The 21,804-nt window shown below is 60.8% G+C and overlaps 1 long non-coding RNA gene across 1 annotated transcript; it reads right to left on the reverse strand.

Moving 5' to 3' along the window:
• Nucleotides 1–4,494: 4,494 nt before the first annotated feature.
• On the reverse strand, nt 4,495–21,561 carry LOC129511931 (uncharacterized). The gene is made up of 4 exons (XR_008664943.1): nt 21,527–21,561; nt 12,565–12,677; nt 6,892–6,973; nt 4,495–4,607 (listed from the first exon to the last, which is right to left on the reverse strand). It is a non-coding gene; the product is annotated as an uncharacterized LOC129511931 (long non-coding RNA).
• Between the last annotated feature and the right edge of the window lie 243 nt (nt 21,562–21,804).

Consider the following 21,804-nt stretch of genomic DNA (forward strand, 5'->3'; position numbering starts at 1 on the left):
GGTCCTGGGGATGACCTCCCGCCCAGGGCGGTGGCCACACTCGAGGGGACGCAGGGCTGAACGGAGGCGCCTGCAGGACGAAAATCCTCCTGTGCCCCAGACCCTCAAAGGGCGGTCTTCACCGGCCGCCGGCGGGGTGGCCCCTGAGCAGATGGCCCGAGGGCTGCCCTGCATTCCAGGGACATCCCAGCACATCCAGCCTGCGGGCCGGGCTGGCAGCCTGTCCCCACCCGCCGCCGGCAGGCGCACGGACAGCTGGCAGGACCGGCCATGCCAGGGCAGTGCCAGAGGACACCGGGCAGGCCGGCTCCAGGGACGCGGGGCTGCACCCCTTCCTGAGCTCCTGTTGCACCAGAGGCCCTGCCTGATGGGGGCCCCGAGCCGGCCACGTCTCAAGCCTCAAGGGCCCTGTTCTGCATCTGCTGGGTGACAGCCCACCCCTGGTCTGTGTCCTTCTGGGGACACAAGGAGCTGCCCCAGCAAACACCTGCCGGACCAGAAGCCTCCCTGGAGCACAGCGTGCTCGGCAACCGGGAGGCACCAAGAGCCCATGTCTCTCTGACTCTGCCCTGCCCGTGGTCTCCACATCTTTGGTCTCACTCAGAACCCCAGACGTGCGGCAGCGACCAGCAGGACTGCTCTGGGGGCCTCGGGTCCAGCCACAGGCCGCCCCTCCCCGCCTGCGCCCAGTGAAAACCCGAGGTTGAACCAATCCCACTTTACAGACCAGCAGACTGAAACCAGGGAGTCGTTGGGGCCTGGCTCTGGCCGAGGCCCGTGCGCAGCTCCTGAAGGGCACTGGGTCCAGGGAGAGCCCAGGCCCACGTCAAGTTACAGGAGAGAGTGGGATCGGGAGGGAAGCCCAGCCCTTCCTGCAGGCTGGGTGCTGCCGTGGGGACGCATGTGGTCTGGAGGGCAGGTGCCACGGTCCCTCTTGCTTGTGTGACCACAGCTGTCCTGACAACCGGCTGAACGTGACAAGGTGCTGTCCTCACTGAGGACCGCTCCCCGGGGCAGGTTCTCCTCGGGAGCTACCCCAAGGGGATGAGAAGGCCTCACTGCCCTGGTTCAAGTTCCCACTTGCCCGAGATGGCTGCAAACGTGCATACCACTGCCAGGGCATATGCTTCCTATTGGAAATGGGGCAAATGCAAACAGCCTGCACCGATCACGTGCCGGGCACCAGCCCGAGCCCACCGTGCTGAGCGCCAGTCAGTCCCCATTACGGCCAGACCTGCAGAGCATGAACAACCACAGAGAGGCTAAGTTACTCTCCCCCACACACAGCCAAGACAGCCGTCATCCTGTCCTGTGCTCCAGGCACAAGGGAACAGAAACCCACAGACGTCTCCATTTACTGAGCCAGGTCACTCGGCTGCTAAGGGCCGGACCCCTCTGTGCTAGGTGACCCAGGCAAGCCCCACATCAGAGACCTTCCCTCTCTCTTCCTCGAGGTGACAGCAAGGCTGTTCTGGGTCCCCCGGGTCTCCAAGGCCAGCCAGGCAAGGTGGACTCGTGTTCTCGGACAAGAGCAGCTCGGATCCAGGCGTGCTGGAGCCGACGGGAGCCCGCGCTTCCCCACCCAGAGCTGGTCTGCTGACCCTCCAGCTCCACGGTCAGTGGGGAACAAGGCCTCCAACCGGGGAGATGCCCGAGGCCAAGTGTCCAGCTGAGCGCAGACAGGGGAGGGAACCCAGGGCAGCACAGATGGCAGCCCCAAGCACTGCCAGCCCCACCGGTCTGGGAGCCTCTTGGTTTCATTCCAGCGAGAAGACTCCTCACAAACCCTCTGGCCCACCCCGGGCACTGTTCCATGGAGGCCCTGAGCTGGAGGCCCCGTCCCCAGCCTCCCCGTCCCCTCCCCCCCCGAGGCTGCCTTTTAGGACCCAGCAGCCCAACATGGCAGAAAGGCCACCTGCTCCTGGATCCCAGACGCATTTCTGCACCTGAGCTGGCTGGGGCCAGGCCCCGGTCCCGCCGTCCCTTGACCTCCCAGAGCATATGCGCCCCTGGGGCACCCACCCAGCAGGGCCGTCAGCACAGCGATGGCTCTTAGAGGAGGGGCATCGGGCTCAGGGCCTGGCACACTGACAGGCACCAAATCGAAGGTGGCTGTGTCGGGGGGCAGCTGGCAGGGCAGGCCCTCCTTGCCACCGGCCCGAGAGGGTTCGCCCGGCGCCTCTCCCCGCACGTTTCAGCATTAACCATCCCCAGCCAGAGCGCTGCTCAGACTCGGCAAGCAAGCACTGAGCGATGCCCATCATTCCGCATCTTGTCAACATTCTCACTGGGACAAAAAGACCGAGTGCAAAGCGTTCTTAAGGCCCTAATTTCTATCTGGTAAATAAAGGCTGTGCTATCTGGCCACCGGGCATTAGAATGAACTGCTGCCCTCCTCGGCCGTGGGCACCACACACGGGTCAGCCTCGGAGCAGTGGCTCTGCCGTGGGGCGTCAGGCCTGTCCACACCAACCTCTGAGGAACAGGGCAGCCTGTCTGTCCACACCGTCTGTCCACAGGAACCTGGGGTGCTGGGGACGGCGGGGCCACATCCCTTCAGAGAACCAGCTGCCACTGGGCGCTGAGCAGAGGTGCGCGGCTCCTGTCCTACCGGGCATGGGGGAGGCAGAAGGGGCTTAGCACGGCCAAGGCCCCAGAGATGGAGGGAGCCTCCCCTGTGCAGACCTCTCCCCACCCCGGGCCACATCTGGGCCGACTTCTAGGACAACGATACTGAGTCAGTTCAGACACAAATCCCACCAACCGAGTCACTGCTCCCCATAAACCTCTGGCATCTCCCAGCTCAGCATCCCGAAGGGGCTCCATCATCCCGATGACCCTCCGGGACCACAGATGAGGCCAGAGTCAAGCTCTTCACGGCCCCTGGCCTCCGTTTCTGGCTGCACAGAATGGAGACGCTTGGCTGCACCTTGCTGGTCGCGCTGGGCCGCAGGAGGGCATGTGTGCACGCAGGAGGGGTGGTCCTCCCCTCTGGCCCTGAGCATGTTCTCACCCCTGTGGCGACTGGGCTGTACGGTCATCCTGCTGCCTGAGGACAGAGTAAGCGCCTACTGCATGCACTGGCCTTGTCTTCTGTCCACCGCACGGTATGGGGAATACGGGTCCTGCCCTGGGAGAGTCCCCCCACCCCCAGGCCTGTCCTCCACCCAGGCAATTCCCCACCTATCCTGGGCCTCGGCGGCTATGCACGGACCCCGTTCCCCTGGCCCCAGAACCCTTCTAACACCCCAGGTGGGCTGGCCCTGCCTCCTTGGACCCCCACGCGTTCCTGGGGACGCACCCCTGTGGCCTCCTCTCAGGGCTTGGAGGCAGAACCCAGCTGCACATACTGGTGCCTGCCCTGCAGGAGGGCGTACCTCCGGGGGCGTTGGGGGATTTCACAATGGACTCCCAGGAAAGCACTTAGACTAGATGGCTTTGGGCAGAGCCCCGCGGGCCCTGGGGACATCTGGGACCAGCTGCACCCTCAGGTCCATTTCCCCAGTGACAATACCTCCAAGCTCCTTGGCCCTCTGCTCAATGTCGTCTCTTACCCGTGCCGTACCCTGCCCTGCTTTCTCTGCCTCCCCTCTGTTCTTCCCCTTCCTCTGTTACCCGTCCTGGGTCCCCTTTTCCCTGTGTCCCATGGCCTCTGTGGGCCTCCCCCTCTCCCCACCCGAGTTCCACCCCCACCCTGGGCACCGGCTGGCGCAGGCTCTGCGTGCAGACACAAAAGCCCTGGAGGCAGCATCTGCAGAGTCTTGCGGGCAAGCTGGACCTGTAAACACATGAGGCCCAGATGGCAGAGGGCTCCTGAGCCCAGACGCAACAGCCTGGGGTCCTCTCCACATGGACCTGGGGGGCAGGTCTGCCCTGGCCATGGCAACAGCGGGGGAGGGGAGGGGAGGGGATGCCTGTCTGGCTCACATGGCCCCACCGACTCCACAGACACCTAGCATCAGCCAAGTGGGCCCAGCCACCTGCATGGGGCACCGGGCTCTCAGGGGAGGAGCAGGGTGTGTGCAGGGGGCTCCGAGCACAACAGGCTGCCATTAGGGCCATGGGGCTGTCGGGAGAGGGAGTGGCAAGCCAAGGGCCTTCTCACCTGCTGAGCCCCTGAGCTCTGTGCACTCCGAAGACACTCCCGAGCAGTCCCCAACAGCTGGCCCGAGCTCTCCCACCGTGGACTCCCGAGACAGATGGCTCCTTGCAAAAGGCGCTTCACGCAACTTCTGTACAGAAGGGAGCCACAAACACGGGCCTGAGTCCAGCTTCCTGGGGTAAGAGACCTGGGCAAGTCCCTGACTTCTGGCAGAACCTGGTCCCTCAGCTACAGAAAGAGGCTGGAGGCAGGTCAGGGCCGAGGCTGTAGCAGACCTAGCGGAGCCTGTGCAAATGTGCGGGCATTGCCCAGCTGGTTCCTCCGTGCTCTGCAAGCCCCGTGGGTGTGTGCATGTGCGTGTCCCATCCCCAGGGCGGTACCTGGGGAGGGAGCGGGGAGCCCTGATTTGCAAGATTAGAAATGCTGCACTGACCTGAGGGAGGCACGGTCGTCTGAGCTTCAGGGCTCCGCTGCAGAACAGGGTGGCTGGAAGGAGGTATGAGTCCTGGAAGGAGAGACAGAGAGAGAGAGAGAGAGAGACACCGGGTCTCAGGAAGGAGACCCCAACTGCGCGGGCATGCAGCACCCGCCCACCCTGCCCTGAGACCCTGGGAGGCCACTGCAAGGACCCCAAGGGCCATGAAGCTGCTGCATCGGTGTGACTTCACGCCCAAAACACTGGCAAGGACACACCCCAGTTTTCTGGGGGCATCCATCCCCAGGGGGCCGCAGCTGGCGGCAAGTGTAGCGGCAGGACCCGGAGCCAGAGAGACACTGGTTCAAAATCAGACTCGGCGAGGCCTGATGGCTAGGCTGGGGCCCCTCGCTGCCTCTCTCCCAACCAAGGCATTTAGGGTTGGGGAGAATCAGATGAGGCAGTGTGGGAGGCATTCAGGAAGATGAAAGAAACACAGTTGTGCTGAGTGTGAGAGCGCACCCTCCCCACCCCCTGCCCTCACCCAGGGCCTCAGGGTGTCGGGGAGCGTAGGCACCAGGCGGCTCTCTCAGCATCCCTGGCATGACCGTTGCAGATGGTGCTCCCTGAACACTACTTCCTGCAAAGGACAGTCTTTCCCTCTTTGCTTGGACTGCTAGGACGCTCAGCTCTGAATTCACAGGTCTTCACCAGCAACCCGAGACTTCTATGTGACATGGCTTCTTTTAGGGCTACCTTCAATTTTCCCTTTGCCCTAATTTCCTGTTTATTTTTATTTTCTGCATTGTCTATATTGCTCTAAACTCTAACAGAGATATACGTATTTTCATATTTGTGTGTATTTATTTATTTATTATTTATTTATTTATTTATTTATATGACAGAACAGGAACATAATATCTAACATCTCGGTCCCCTGTCCACCCATATGATCAGTGGGGGCTATGTGTGTACGCTTCATCTTGCAAGTAGTGGGTTAGGACTGATCCTAAAGCCAGAACCCCCACTTCTTGGCCAGAAGAGGCTCCCTCTTCTGCTCCTACTGGTACCTGGCGGGGGGCAAGGCACACAGGAAGAGGTCAGGATGCCTCTTTTGCAAATGCAAAAACAGAATCCCAGGGAGAGGCCATGGTTTCCCCAAGACCACACAGCAGCGAAGGCCAGGTAGGTCTGCGACCGAGGAGGTCTGACCTGGAAACTGCGGCTTTGTCCCCTGCCCTGATGTGGGCATTCCCGTGAGCCCTCAGGGTTGGCTGCCCCCAAGCTGACCCCGGCAATGGAGGTGCTGTCCTTGGACACTGCAAGAGGCACGGACAGAGAGCCTCGGGCTCTGCTGCCCCACAGGGCACCTGCTATGGGCAGGAGGCTCCCCACCCTGTTGTGCAAATGGACCATGACCCCCACACAGAGCTGCTCACATCTTCAGATCAGGGTGCAGACCTCCCCCTACTTGGGTGTCTCCCCAAGGTCGTGAAACTAACCCGTGGCCGTAGCAGGCCTGGGTTCCTGGGATACGGAGCCTCTCCTCGCTGCCTCAGAGATGCAGTCAACTAGGCCCCTGGCCACACAAGCCCCCACTCTGCCTCGACCCACCATCTCATCTCACTTATTAGCACCAGCACACGTAAATCCGAAATAACGAATGTAGGGAACTGGACCGTGCTGAGCTCGGCAGAGGGAGGGGCCAGAAAAGCACCACGGTGGCCAGACACCGGGAGGGTCTCCTGCCTTTCAGTGAAGCATAAACCACTGTGCTTCCTGGGTGCCCACCGTTTGCAAGACTTGTGTCCCGTCCCCTGGCCCTCTCAGTGAAGCTACGAATGCTCTGGGATTTATTGTGTGTCCCCAACACTCCCCCAGGAGGAACTGCCACCCCAGCCTTACAGACGAGCAGACCGAGGCTCTGTAGGAGCCTGCCCAGGACGGCTCACAGCTGGGGGGCTGGGCGTGCCCATCCCTTGGCACCACCGCAGGTGGCAATGACCCAGAGCTCGCTCAGGAGAGTCTCTGTGCCAAACTCGGCCCTCCCTGATTCCATCTGCTTGGAGGGGGCGAATCAGAGCACTCAGGCCGCAGGGCAGACAGAGGACGCACTGAGAGGCGATGGCACACAACAGGCCAGGGAATCCTTGGCTCTGCTCCTCACTCCTGGTCCTGGAGCAGGGTCTCATTCACCTGCCCAGGGCCAGGCTAATCCCTCAGGAACTCTGGGCAGGGTGGGCCTGGCTGCAGACTGGGGTCTGCAGGGCTGGTGCTGGGCTCTTTTGAAAGATGGGCTTGTGTTCCCTTCCTGGGCATGCCGCCCACCTCCCGGGCTGCCTTCCTGCCCTGGCCCAGGGCAAAGACCATCTACCTGGGCTAGGCGGTCCTGGAGTGTCTCCCGAAGTCCACGATGGGTTCTGGCTCCTTGGGAGTGGTCTGGGAGGGCTCACGTTCTGGAAGACACAAGGTGACCAAGGAGTCAGCGGCACAGGCCTGCTGGCACATGGCCTTGGGAGGGAAGGGGGCTCGCTGTGACCCTCCCCTGCCTCTCATTCACCCTGCACAACCACCTGCAGATGGGCCCAGCCCACCACTCACTGCAGGCAAGGCACCCAGGTGCCCAGAGGTTACAGAACCAAGGAAAGCCTCGTCTGACCGCCCTCCTCCCAGCCCTGACCTGGACTCCCACCCGAAACCAAACCCCAACCACTGGCTTCCTTGCAGCCCAGCCATGCACATCTCCAGTGTCTGCAGGGGAAGGGAGCTGACGGCGTGTGGCACCTGGTGCCAACCCCCTAGCTCCAGACCCACATTGGCTCCTAACCTTCCCTGGGCCCAGAATGTCCTCCTGCTGTCAAAGGCCTCGTTCCTACCCATCCTTTAGGTCCCTCTTCCAGAGATGCTGCCTGGGTCACAGACCTCCCCCGCTCTGGTGGTAGCCAGGCTGGGGGTCCCCTGAAATTAGCTCATGAATTCTTATGCTGCCTGTCCCCACCAAGGCTGGCAGCTCGGCAGCAGCAGTGACCAGGTCCTACGCAGCTGCGTGCACCATAGCCTAGCACAGTGCCCGGCACCCAGGAGGCACCCAGGATGACGGGGAAGCGCCCCCCCCCCACTATTGGAACAATGTCTCTAGACAGGACTCCGGGTCTTTTCCCAATGAGCCAGCAAGAGAACAGCCCGGGACCGACGGAGCGGGAACACCAGGCTCTGAGGTCCTGACGGCGTCTGCCTGGTGACTCCCAGGCGGGGCTCTTGCTCCTGCCCTGCCTCCGGCTCAGGCTTGCATCTGGGGTCCAGGCTTCCCCAAAGCAGGACTGGCTCCCTGCGCGTGAGGACAGAAAGGCAGACCCGGACCCAGGCCTGACTCACCGCAGAGAGGAACCAGGCTGGGCTGCAGCGGGACCCACTCTGCCTCTGGCCCAGGCTGAGTGGGAACGGGTGGCTGGGAGGAAGGCACTGAGGCTCCCCTTCCGCACCGTCTGTGAGCGCCCCCAGGGTCCTGACTACACCCATGCAAGGTGGAAGGCTCCCGCAGATCCCCAGGGGCAAGCAGGCTGGGTCAGGAAAGCAACCTTCCCCGGACCAGTCACCCGAGCAGGTCCCACCCGGAGCAGGAGTCCCCGGCGCTGAGTCACCCAGTTGTCACCGGCTGGCTCGCAGCCCTCCCTGTCAGGCCTCTGCCTGGGGCTCAAAAGGGCCCGGAGGCAGGAGGGGACCTACTGGTAGGTCCCCGGATGTGCTTGGACTCCCAGCCCCCAAATGCTGGGTGGAACCGCAACAACACCCCTGAAGATGGGGGCCTACAGGAATGTGAGCCCGACGTGCTGTCTGTACACAGTGTGGACTCAGGGCCCCGAGTCACATAGTGCTGGGTTCTAATTCTGCTTCCCCTCTCACTGCCTAGAGCCTCTCTCACCCTTAGACTCCCTAGCTGCAGGACGGGGCTTCTGGGCTGGAGCACCTCACCACCTCATTTTATAGGAGGGAAGCACTGCCGAGAAGGGACTGCCCCAAGGTAGCACAGCCCTGGCCTGGCCCGCTGGGACGCCCCTGCCCCTGCCCCCCGCCTCTCCTCCCAGCACGATAGAGCCCCGGCGTGCACGGGTGTTTAATGACCCCAGGCCCATCTGCCTGAGCCCGTAGGATGGGCAGGTCAGGAAGTCCCCTGAGTGAGGGCGTCTCCGATGCCCTCACCTGGAGTTGATGGGACAGCACACCGGGGCCTGCCCAGGAAAGGAGCACCCCAAAGAAGCACGCACCCACTCCTCTGGACTGTGAGCTCGGCCCGGTTGGGGCTCACCAAGGGCGGCTACCATGGGCGTCACACTGTGGTGCCCACAGGCCCAGCAGCCAAGGGAGCCCTCCTTTTTGCCAACAGCTCAATGCAATGTAACTAGCTGCTGTTAGGAGCAGAAGGCAGGCTTCTGGGGGGCTGGGGGAGATGAAGACAAGACGTGGCCACCCCACACCTGCTCTGGACACACGAGGGGTGTGGAAAAATTCTGTCCTGACGTCCTGATGGGTGAGCAGAGCTCCAGCTTCGGGAGCAGGTTTGGCTCTGGGATCCGCGCCCAATCCCCATAGGACACGGGAGCCACACGTGGCCACGGATGGAAACCTCTCAAGGACAGCTGCCCGGGGCGGGTGATGCGAAGGCTGGGTGCCCCTTCCAACTTCAGAGCAGCGCTGAGAATGCTCTCCCCCGGGGCCTTCTGCTACCCCCATATCCTTGCACCCACTCTCCCAACGACGGCCCAGAACAGCCAGGCTACGTGTCCACCTGTCCTCCCTCAACAGACCAGCCCACATGGTGTGTGGTGGGGCCCCCGCCTGTCTCAGGGCCAGTAATGGACTTGGGCCCCCAAGTCCCAGAAGTCACGAGGCAGGTTGGGGGAAGCACAGGGATGGTGCAGACCCACTGGCTCTGCATGCTAGGCGGCTCTGGGCACAAGATCGCCCTCTCTTGCAGTTTCCACCCGCGCCGTGCAAGAGCCCGCCCACCTCCTAGAGCTGTGGCACCGCCGCTGACAGAAGTAGAAGCCCCACGCCCAGGCCTGGCTCACAAGGATGCCTACCATCGCTGCCCACCGAGGGGGCCTAGAACCACCCGGGGCCTGGCACAGGGGCCCGTCCCCTCTCAGAGCCTGTGCCCTGTGGGATGGTCACTTGGATGACGGGGTCGGCAGCTTTTTTCCCACACAGTTCTGGCCTCTGGAAGGACTGTGGCACAATGAGGGTGGTGCCTGACTGGTCAGAACCAACACCGGGCCCCAGCAGGATGTCTCAGAGGTCCATCCCCGCCCACCCTGGTCCCCTCCTTGCCCATGCCCATGTCCCGGTCTCCAGAACATTCCTGAGTATCTGCAGGGTAGCCCAGGGGCCCCTTCCAGCTCTGCACAAGCCCCTTCACCTCTCTGGGCCTCAGGCTCCCCACCTGTTAGGGACAATGACACATACCTCTTCGAACTCAAGCAAGATTAGGGACAATACCTGCTCCATGCCCAGGCCCAACGGGGCTCACTGGACTGCATGCCCACTGCTACTGTCCCCCTGGGTGCTTCAAGGACATGTGCGAACTTGCTCTGGGTCTTTATATTGGAGAAACTCCTTCTTGATTTCTTATTTTACCAGGGACCAAGTTGCCTGGGGCGTGGGTCCTGAGTGGACACCGTGGAGCAGGAGCTCTGAGCCCCCAGCAGGAACCTTGATGTGGGCCATGCTGCAGGGCCCCGAGCCACAGGAGCACGGACCCCCAGGGGGCTCAGCCTGCCTCGTCCATACTTCTCTTTGAGATTAAATTGGGCCCCTCCAAGGTCACGTGTAAGAGAAACATCCTCCCTGCAAGGGCTAGTTGCTAATGAGTCATGCACGGAGCACACCCTCGATTTATGTGCAGAAACGCCCTGCGGAGGACTGAGGCCTGGTCCTGGGGTCATGCCACATCTGATTCCCAATGCCTCAGATACTCAAGGCAAGTTGGGAGGCATCAGAAGTAGGCTGCAAGGGACGCCTGGGTGGCTCAGAGGTTTAGCGTCTGCCTCCGGCTCAGGGCATGATCCCAGGATCAAGTCCTGCATCGGGCTCCACGCAGGGCGCCTGCTTCTCCCTCTGCCTGTGTCTCATGAATGAATAAATAAAAACTTAAAAAAAAGAAGTAGGCTGTGAGCTTGTGGGCATCCACACCCTTCTGCCAGAGTCGGCCAGATGCACAAGAGAGGGGTGCAGCTCTGTGGCTTCATTTGGGTCAACATGGCTCCAGCAGGGACTCGGGGAGCCAATGGCTACCACGGCAGGTGAGGTCACAGGCAGGCTCACATCCCCGGGGACGCGGCATCTAGTGGCAGAGCTACAGGCACCTGGGGCGGAGCCTGGGCTGCGGGGCCCACCAGGCCACGGAGGATCCCCCAGGCTGCGTGACCTGCAGGAGCCTGGCCTCTCGGAGCCCTGGGTTTTGCATCTTAAAAACCACCATTTACAGCTACTGGACAAAGCTGACATCGGAGAACAAACAAACGTGAAGCCCCCAACAGCTCGGCCTGCACACACACCAGGGCTCCCGCCAGGCAGTGGTCCATGCCACACAGGTGACCGACCTGGGTCTAGAAAAGCGAGTCCCCGCCAGATGCGTGGCCGTTCACACTCCCACCTTGAGCTCCAACAAGTCGGCGGGCACTGCACGGGATGTGGATGCCTCTAACGGGAAAGGAACAGGCCCCAGCACCCGTGTGACAAGAGTCCCGCTCTCCACAGGCGTCCGTTCCAGACGTCAGACTGCAAACACTCAGGGTGCGAAGGGAGACGTCAGGGCGGGCCCTGTCCCACCGCGGCACTGCAACCACCATCGGCTTTGAGGGGCCTCTCCATGCTCCCCGTTCTCAGTGCCTTCCCTCCGCCCCCCAAATTGCCTCTGCTCCTTTTCAAGGGGCCAGACGTACCCTAGTGATGGTGCCACCCTCACCGTAACTTCCTGCTCTTTCCCTAAACATGTCTCTTTTGGGGGGAGAATGTGCAGCGAGAATTTGGGTGGGTCAGGGTCACTCCGGTCGGGCAGCTTAGTTTTGTGATTTAAATGAGTTTTTTCCCCTCACTCAGTAAGATCTGGACAACTGAGAAAAGGAGAAAGAGGTGGCCAACAGGTCTCCTCTGCTGAGCCCAGGCTGCGCGGACTCCCCTCCCCAGAGGGGCCCCCACATGCGTGTTCCCACCTGGCAGTGGCTTCCACTGGCACATCTGCTGAGCGGCCACATGACATCCCCACATGCTACCTGACCCAGACTCCCCACCCCGGGCAGCGACCGGCCACTCCGTTTCTCACAGCGAGGCTTCATGCATAGATCTCTCCCCTTCCCCGGGGGAGGTCCCCCAGAAGTGGGGTCCCGGCTCAGAGTCCAGGAGCACTTTCATACACCCAAGGCAGCAGCTCCAACCTGGCCCCTCGGAACCTTCTGGAGACCCCCCCAAATGTCCGAGGTGGTGGCGGAATGGAGGCTGAGAGTGGGGGACAGTAGCCTGAGGTCACACAGCAGGCCAACCGTCCAGCTGGGGGGTACCGAGGCCCCTGCCCACCAGTCAGCGTGATCTCCCCGACACACACTTCATAAAAGGCCTTAACGGACGCTGCCTCAGACCTGCCCTGGCTGGACAAAGACACCAGGGCCCTGGGAAGGGTCTGGGCACCAATGCCCTCACGCACCACAGACCTGTGACAATGAATGGCAGGAAAGAAGAGGGGTGCGGTGGGTGCTACAGAGGGTCTGGGCAGCTCACAGCCAAGGGAGAGGAGGCAAGAGGACTTCCTGGAGGAGGAGGACCCCCAAAAGCCACAGCAGGCAACAGGGCCGTGCCAGAAATTCATGAACTGGAAATGTCCGACCTAGATTAACAGAGTGGGCCGCCACTCACCAAGGACCTGAGGGGCCAACAGTCCACCTTTCACAGCCACTGAGTGACTTCTAGGGCACCTCTCACAGCTGATCTTCCCGAATGAGCCCCCGCCCCCCAACAAAGCAGCACCTGTGGGTTTCCCATAGCCTGGAGTTACCTAGAGTCCTCCCTCCGTGGGCTGCAGGTGCTCAGGGCTCCGGCCCATCCAGTCCATCCGGCGCTGCCACACTGTCCCCGACAAGGTGGGCTCACGAGCCCCTCACATTAGCCCTGAAAGGAAACACAACGACGGAGGTTAAGAAAGGAAGCTCTGCCCCCTTGTTTCTCTGAGTGCCTCGGCCCCCCGGGCACCGTGGCCAGCCTAGTGGCCTCGTGGCACCGTACTGACTGCGGGTTCCCAGCCTTCCCTTCTTCCGTTTCAGCCTCTGGATCCCGTTTCGTTCATTCATGAAACGTTTCCCAAGAGCCCAGCCTGGGCCAGGCTGGTGGTTCTGGCCCCTCCTTCTGGGGACGCTCCATCTCCCAGGGCAGACACAAGCCATGAAGTGGTTGCCCAAGCTCGGAGCTACGGGACTACAGGGTGGTGGGCAGGTGGGGAGCTAGGAGGGCTCCCAGGAGGAGGCGATGCCGTGCTGCAGTCCACCGAGGCAGAAGGATGGTAAGGTGCAGGGGCCAGAGCAGGCTGTTGGGAGCCTCTCCAGTCCCAGGAAGGGGAGACTGGGCTCCAGCCTGGAGCTGGATGGGAGCCCCACAGGGTGGAAGTCAGGGCAGAGGCCTGCACGGTGGTCACACGTTCCTCGTCACACGTCCCTGCACAAGACAGGGACACGCCAGGCAGCGGCAGGACCTGGGTACGGACTGTGTGTGGCAGGGAGGGGAGCCAACAACGACCCTGCAGGTCAGTGACGGGGGGACATCCCCCGGGAACTACAGAGGGGAGCAGGGGACAGCTGAGGTCACAGCAGAGGGACTCCCCCAGTGGGGGCTGCCCAGTTAGGCCTCAAAGGGTGCACTGTCCAGGCAGCCTGCCTGGGCCGGCCCCGGCCTCCCTCGCACCCGGGCCAGGGTGGCGAGCTATGTCCTCATTTGGTTTTAAAGCCACGTGGCTCCGGAGCCAGAGAAACGCACCTCCTTGCTTCTGCCCAACTCCGTGGCCCCGGCCCCCACGCCCCACGGCACCAGGACGGAGAGGGCACGACCTCCACCCTGACCTGTCACCCTTCTCGTGGGCCAGCCTGTCTGGCTTGGGCTCCTCTGTGTGGGGGGCTCGGCCTCCCGGCTGGCAGCTTCACTGCTCTGTGAGGCCGCCCCAGATAGCAGACATCAGGGCTCGGCACACAGAGGGGCTCTGTCCCCAGGACACAAAACAGAGCTTGGGTGCTGGGCAGCACCCGCTGGCCTCACTGCCTCCCCCACCAGCGGGTCTCTGGGGGCACCAGTGACGGAGATGGGAGGGGAGGTGGAGACCAGAGGAGCCGGCCTGCCCGCCATAAATCACCACGCCAGGCTTTATAATTATCTGGGCACTTAAGCTCCTCTTTCTTCTCTTCCCCCTTTCCCTGGGGAAATTTCCTTCATTTCCTACATTATCCCGGTCTCCCCGCATGTCTAAATCACCCTCAGCCACGCCACAGCCTGCTCCTGCAAGCTGGTTCCCCGGCCTACTTCCATCAGGGAGGGCAGGCTGGATGGCCCCCAGCATGCCATCGTCCAAACCCACATCCCCTTCCTGCCCGGGACAGAAAGCTGGAAATGCCACCATGCCCATCCTTCAAGCTGTGCTGACTGTGTCCCCACTGTCCATCGGCTGCCGCTCCCGCCCTCGAGATCTGTCAGCAAAGCCAGGCGGCCATGGGCTTCCCCGGGAAGGCAGGCCCAACATGGAGTGAGGTCCCGGCTGAAGAAGGTGCGATGCCACTGCACCGGCTCCCCTGGCCTTTCCAGCACCCAGTTCCCAATGACCGTGACAACAGCTTTCCCCGGGGCCAGGCTGGGCGAGCATCACCCCGCCGGGGTCTGTGGCAATCTGGCAGGTGCGGCCCGCTTCATTCTCGGTGAGGATGCCGCGGGGGAGCAGTTCTGATGCCACCACCACTACAGTTAGTCCAGCCCGACCCCAAATCTCACCGAACCCCCACGTGCCCGCAACAGGACTGTGTTCCTCTCCCCATGTCACAGGTGAGAACACTGAGGCCCAAGGAGGAGCGAAGTCTGCCCGAATCCTTCCCGGCTGCTGTGAAGGCCTGCCGCTTCCGAGGCTCTACTCCGTGCACGTAAGCTGGAAAGTGGCCCCGCAGGACAGCAGCAGGGCCCAGTAGAAGGCAGGTGGGGCAGGGGTCCTCAGAGGGTCCCCCATCATCTCCGGGACAACTCCCACCTCAGGAGAGGCAGAGTGGAGGGCAGCACCTCCTCCAGGGCGTCAGGCTGGGGCCGGGGGCCGCTGTGGACCAGCCCCGGGCAAGCATTTCAAAGTCAACAAGCGGCAATGTTCTCCTAGGCCTCCCTCCCGGGGGGATGAGCCAGCCGGGTTTTTTTTTTAAATCTGGATCTCATTTTCTGCCCACATTTCTGACCTCCGGAAGCCTCCCGGGTACTTTTCCAGAGCTCTCTGGACTCTGTCACGGGCACGTTTCATGCCTCTGCTCAAAGCATTCACAGCCAGGTCACTGGGCATCCCACAGATGCCAGGTGGAGCCTGCGGGCACAGCTGCCCGGGCCTTCCCAAGCCCTGGGCCCACAGGCTCCAACTGGCGCTCCAACAGCCATCTCTGCTCAAATTCCATGACTCCTTCCCTTGAAAAAAAAAAAATTCCTCTTCGAAAACAAACAAAAGCCCCAGAATGGTGACCCCGGGAGAGCTGGCTGTGCCTCCGCTTCATTTTCGGTTTTGTTCTGGCCTCCTGTTTGGCACAGCCAAGCACCTGGAGAAACCGTTGAACCCTCTAGTTTTTACAGATGGATAAACTGAGGCCCAGACGGAGGAAGGGGCTTCCTGAGAGCTGCACACGCGGTGATTCTATGGCTCAGCCAGGATGGAGCCGGTGGGGGGCTCTGGGCAAGGAAGCACAGGATGTGAGCCCACAGCCGGCCAAGGTAAGAGCAGCCACGGCCCTGCGTGGGGCGGGGGACGCGGGGCATCGTCTCAGGCCCCGTGGGCCCTCTCTCCGCCTGGTGGTCCCATGGCCCAGGGCACTGAAGGCTGGCGCTCAGTATGTGCGAAAGCAAGCTCGGGGAGAAGCTGTGAACCTCAAGGAAAGCAGGTTGGCTCTAATGGAAACCAGTCAGCGGGCCAAATGCAGCAGGAACCCCCCCCCCCGTGGTTTCCATGGGGACGGAGCCCGGGAGGTGGAGCTCTGGCTCAGCGGCCACAGCAGATGTGGCCTGTGCAGGGCTGGCGGGAGGGGCGGCGCTCGCCTGGCAGCAGGGCCCTGGGACGTGGCAGGCTCGGGCTGGAGGCAATGACGAGCCCATGGCTGAGTCCACCACCTCCGGGAGGCCTCCTGGATTCCTTGGGCGGGCGCTGGGTGCTCCTGGCGAACTTTCTGCTCCCTGTGCGGCTGGGCCCAGCACCCCCCACCAGCACCAACAGGTCCGGGCCTCCTGGAGGGCACCCGTGTTTGCTAAGTGAGGTCCCCGAGCCTGTGAGCGGGGGACGGACAGGACGCCGTGTCCTGGCTCTCGCCCTCTAGCAGAGGACCCAGGACTTGACAAGAGCGGCCTGATCCAGTCACTGGATGGTGCTGACTCCTGCTGGACCCCGAGCCAGGGCCTGCCCAGAGCAGGCTCCCTAGCCTCTCTGAGAGGGGCCCTCGAGAATCAGACGAGCTCTGAGCAACGCTGGGGCACAACTCACGGGATCGGGGACACGAGTGCCACAGAGGGGGCCACATGGACGGACAGGGCAGGGTTCCTCCAACAACATGACCCTGTCCCGTTTGCCTGCAGAGAGCTGCTTTCACGGGAGCTTATCCCAGCCTGTACGTCGTACTTCAGCACCTCTGCCCAGCCTTGACCTGAGGGATCCCCCCTCCAGCTGAGACCCCTGCTGCGGAGCAGGCCTCACAGGTGCCTTTGGCCCACCTTGTCCGCCTCAGCACAAGGTATGAGTATCTCCATGAGAAAGGGGTCCAGGCCCGTCAGGTGCATGGCATTGTCTACAGCCAGCCCCCACATGAAGAACCTGCAAAAAACCCCCGGCTGGTCACCTACACCGCAGGCTCCCGGCCCAGTGCAAGGCTGTGAATTTGGCACAGGGCAGAAAGGGCCATTTTAAGAACATGAAAGGCTCCAAAACGGTCTTGCCTGTTCCAGGTTCTCACAGTATCTCCCAAAGGCTTTTATCCCCAGTGTTTGAGGGCGGAAAGCCGTAGGCCACCTGGGCCCGCTACCTGGTACGACTCCCTGCTGCAGGAGCACTGAGAGCAAGGATGACATCCTGGCTCACCCATTCCTAGTACCTGCTGCCGTGCCGCGCACCGTCCAGGGCCAGCCAGCACACAGAGGCCTGAAGCCTTTGCCCCAGCAGGGCATGGGGGCTTTGCGGGCCCCACCAGCAGGCCCCAGATGCTGGGGTACCGGCAACCCAGCCAGAGATGGGTCCTTGGGAGCCCCCTCAGAACCAGCACAACATGGCCCCTGGGAGGGAAGCAATGGAGGCAATCTTGGTTCTCTCCTCGGGCAGAAGCACTCCATCCTGGCCCTGCGTGTCTGGGAACCCACCAAGGTCAGCATCCATGACCCCGTCCACAACAGAAAGGGGTCTTCCATCCAGCTGTTCCCACTAGCGTGGGGACGGCGTGGGGAGAGCGTAGGGCCTGCACCCAGAGACCTGCTTCAGCTCCAGGCTGTTACTCCCAAGCTGTGTGGCTCTGGCGATGCTCCCTAGCCTCTCTGAGCCTTGGTTTTCTCACACAGCAAACCACTAACACCTTCCACATGGGCAGGGCCCGCAGCCATCTTGTCTGCACCACGTTCCAGCCCCAAAGCAGTACGGACACACGCTGGCCCTGACGGGACGTTAGATGAAGTAGAATGAGGCCGACTGCATCATAAAATGGATGTTTAAAAAAGCTGGGGGGGGGGGGGTAAATCAAAGTATGCAGCCCTGAGCATGGCGCTTAGTAGGTCAACAAAGGATTGGTCCCCCAAACCCCAAGGAACCAGGTCGTGCGTGTGGCCTCAGACATGCACTGACCCTCCCTTGGGGCAGCCGATCCTTTCCCCCGTGGTATCCCGAAGGCTGTGCTGGCCTGCCATGCTGCCTGGGCCAAGAGGGCCTCCCCAAGGAGCTGCTTCCCAGAGCCACCGCCGGCACTGCCACGCGGGGTGGGCAGCCCCGGGGCTTGGCCATTTGAGCACAACTGCATCCTGGGGCACGGGGCTCACCTCTGGCGCTGGAGCGCCCAGGACTGAGGCCCACCCATCAGGTGCCGAGCACCTCCAAAGGTCTTGGCAACAGGCAACTTAATATTCGGGTGACCGTAACCACAGAGGCTCAGGCTGGAGGGCACCTTCTCTGCCCCGCGTCAGGCCCCACGGCGCTGCGGCTGCAGGCAGCCACCTCCATGTCGCGTGTGCCTGTGCATGGCCAGCGGGTGGGGGGCCTCCTGCCTGATGCCACATGCCACGCTCAGGTGAAGGTCTTCGTCCCATCGAGCTGAGAGAAGCTGCACAACCGGGAGGCTCTGGCGGGTGAGAACGGCGGGAACTCCTCTTGCCTCCAGGACCCCTCCGCCCACGCCTGGGCCGGAAGTGCGGGCACACCCAGTGCAGGAATCCTGGGGCAGGGCCGGGCTCCCAGGAAACTGGGCCAGAGGTTCCCCAGCACGTGCTCCCCCGGCGGCTCCCCTGGCGGCTCCCCTCTCAGGGTCTGCGGGCCTGGCCTCTACCTCCCTACTGGCCCCTCAAGAAACCCAGGAGCCAGAGTCCTGAGGACCAGAGGCTGGGGACCCTTTCCCAGGGCCCACCCGCTGCTCCCCATCAAGGAGGGATGAATGGTGAGTGACATCACCACGGATGCCACGAGAAACCTGTGGTGGGATTGATCTCCTTGCTTTACTGACAAGGAAACTGAGGCTGGGATGGGTAGGCAGCTCACCTGAGAGGCCAGGCCTCTGGTCTCCACCTAAGAGGCGGCCCCACTGAGGGGACACCCGAACCACCCGGGCCTCCCAGACAGGCTCTCATCTGACCTGTCTGACCATTTCCCGAGTCTGATGCGGCCATGTTGACTTTAAAGACAGAGAACCGAGGCCTGTGGTAAATACCACTCTCATCAAGGCTTTTTGGGATCAAAGGTGTGCTGGGCATTCACCGGCCTCATCAAATGCCCCCGATGCCCACCAGGTCCCACGAGGTTGCTGGGCTGCTAAAGCTTCTGGGTGGCCGCTCGGCGGCCCGAGCCCCCCACGCAGGTGCACACGTGCACACACGCAGCCCTGCCCGGGAAGACTAGCCCTGCTGGCCGCCTCTTGCAGGAGGGCCGCCCGCGCACCAACCGGCCCACCCGGGCCTTCCGGCCGCTCCCCTGCCTCGGCCGCCTTCCCGGATCCTGTTCTGGGCCTGCCGGCACCGCCATTTCCTCTCCCAGGCCCACAGGCTCACTTCTACTCCTCAGAGTTTGCAAATGGCCGGTGCCTGGAACAGCCCGCCCCTCCAAGGAGAGCGCACCGTGCCTGGCCAGGTCCTAGCGCGTAGGCAGCCTGGCCAAAGGGCCTTCCTTCACCTCCCAGGGGCCTGGCAGCTGGGTGCCCTGTCCGACCAGCTCTGGCCGGCCCTGGGCTGCGGAAGATGACCCCTGGGGCGGGGGGGCGGGGGTGCCTGGCAGGCGTCCCTGGGGTGGCCCTCGGGCTCCGCGGCTCACTGCCCCAAACAGGCACGGTGCCTCCAAATGCCTGTGCACCTCTGCAAACCACCAACGTACCAGGCAAAGCACAGGACACTACGCGTGCGTGCACACGTCACATGCACATGCCGTGGCACACAGGCCCCGGCCGAGGCACACCGTCCACACCTGACCACCGCGTGGACACGCAGCACGAACACGGGCTCTGGAGGCCCGGGTCTGAATCCCACCCTGATCATCATCAGCTGGTTCAATCTGGGGACCCAGCTTCAGGCTCAGTGCCTCCCTGGGGCCGAATGGAGCCTGCGTTAGCCCCTGCCTGGCAGGCATTTCTGAGACTCAGCGATGAACCAAGGCTTCCCAGCGGGTGCGGGGCACTCTGTGCAGGCCGGGGGGGCACGCTAAGTGCATTCCATGTGTTTCTACGAGGCCAGGAAGGACACTTACTGCCCCCATTTTACAGGTGGGGAAACTGGGGGCCTGGAGCGCGGAAATGACTTGCCTTCCATCAACACGGCCAGGAAATAAAACCGACCCAATGTGAAGCCCGGCCTCAGTGCCGGAGCTCCTGCTGGTCTGCGCTCTGCTTTGCCGCCTGAGCGGGGTGGCTGGCTCTGGCTCCCAGGGCGGCGGCTGCTCTGCTCTGCCTACTCTTTGAGAGCGCCCAGCCCAGTGCCGTGTTCTCGGGGCTGCTAGTAAATACAGGTCTGATGCCAAGACTGGGGTCAATAGGCTGAAAGACTAAACGGGAAAGGAGGGAGTGGTTAAAAAAAAAAAAAAAAAAAAGGAATCCAAGAGCAGAACCGCTAGGGAAACCGGCTCCCATGAGCCCTGGCAAATTTCATCAACTTTTCGGTCTTCCTGTTTTCCCAAACATCTCCACCAACAGGTACGTGCTTTAAAATACACAGGCCGCAATAGAGCACTTGCATCCACACACGGAAGGAGCCTCGGGAGCTTGCAGGAGTCGGCAGAGGGAGGCGCCCGGGTCTGGTTCAGGTGCAGCCACAAGCCCCGAGTGCAAGCTACCGGCCCGGGTGCAGGAAGGTGGCCCCAGAGGCTGAGCAGGGCACAGAAAGTAGGCATCCGGGATTCAGGACAAGCAGAAGCAATCACTTCAAAATGAGGGGAGGGGTGGTGTGCGGTGGGGAATCACCCTCCAAATGGATTACATCATAACATGAGCAAATTCACAAAATAAACAGTTGCCGTGTGCAAATTATTGTGGCTGTAAAACTTCTCTGTCCTCACGCGTGATGATAGCCAATAAATTCTGCACCTTGTTATCTCGGTGAGATAATTTTTTTTTAAGTTTACAGCTACTTTTTGTCATTTACCTGTTGAATGTTTTTATTTTATTTTTTATTTTTTTGGAGGCAGGAGGAGAAGGGGTATATTTACACGCACCTTTAAACCATGCAAAATACTTGTCATCTCATTTTTCATAAACATCTCAAAACGATTTTACGTAAGCCAACACAGAACAGCGAGAGATTTAATGAAGACCTCAAAGATCTCAAATCCCAAACCCCGCAATTTTGGATTTAAATCTAGGGGTAACGCTGTCCAAGCTGCCAAACAGCATAAAAATCGGTAATTAATTAAAACATTTCAGGTCCTCTAACGTAGGGCATTTGGAGCCTTCAAAGGCAAAGATGAAAACCGACATTTAAATTCTAATCTAATGAAAGTGATGGTTGCTCCTCTACCGAGTTGTTCAGGGGACGGACGAGAGGATCCCAGGACTGTTTTCTACACAAATGCAACTTGTTTATTTTGACCTCAGGTCTTTGAAATTGTCAACTCCACAATTGAAATATGCTGTGTGTTCCAACAAGGACCCAGCAGTCGTAATGACAGACCAGCCCATCTGTGCTGTGAGAATGTATAATTTCAGTCTATAGTGGAATTTATATAGAAGCAATGATGTGAAAACTGCTATGCGTGGTACTTTCTTTAAAAAAAAAAAAAAAAAACCTGCCGAGAAGTACTGAGTGCCATGGCGAACGCTGATATTTTGTCTGAATCACAACACAAAAGATTCCACGGCATTTTCCTGATTTGGGGGGAAGCAGAATGTCACAGTCCAAGTTAAAAAACAAATATGGTAACTGGTCACATATAAGCATCCCAGCTCTATAAGGTGTGTGCTGGAAAATGTGTTATCCGTAGACATTACACCCATTAGGTGAACATGATCTCGGTGGAAATTACTAATTTAGAATGAAAATGCTCATTTATGGAAATTAATTGATTTTATGCTACTTGCCCTTACCTCCAAAAAGACGACGACGAAGTCGTGTTCGGGAAATGTGACCATCATTTCGGGATTTAGGATTAAAGGCCTGTGCACCTACACAAATTCGACCAAAAAAATAAAATTTTTGGAGATGAGGCACAGGCAGCTATTAAAGCATAAATTCTTTAAACATGAGGGCCCCTCCTTTTCCCCTACCCACCTCTCCACACTCTGGACTCTTTCACTTTAGAATTTATGACACTCTGTTTTTTTCCTATTACTTGTATTTTGTCACCAATGTTTTATTTGGTGCT

This window comes from Nyctereutes procyonoides, unplaced genomic scaffold (genome assembly GCF_905146905.1).
Source record: "Nyctereutes procyonoides isolate TBG_1078 unplaced genomic scaffold, NYPRO_anot_genome, whole genome shotgun sequence".
Classification (NCBI taxonomy): Eukaryota; Metazoa; Chordata; class Mammalia; order Carnivora; family Canidae; genus Nyctereutes; species Nyctereutes procyonoides.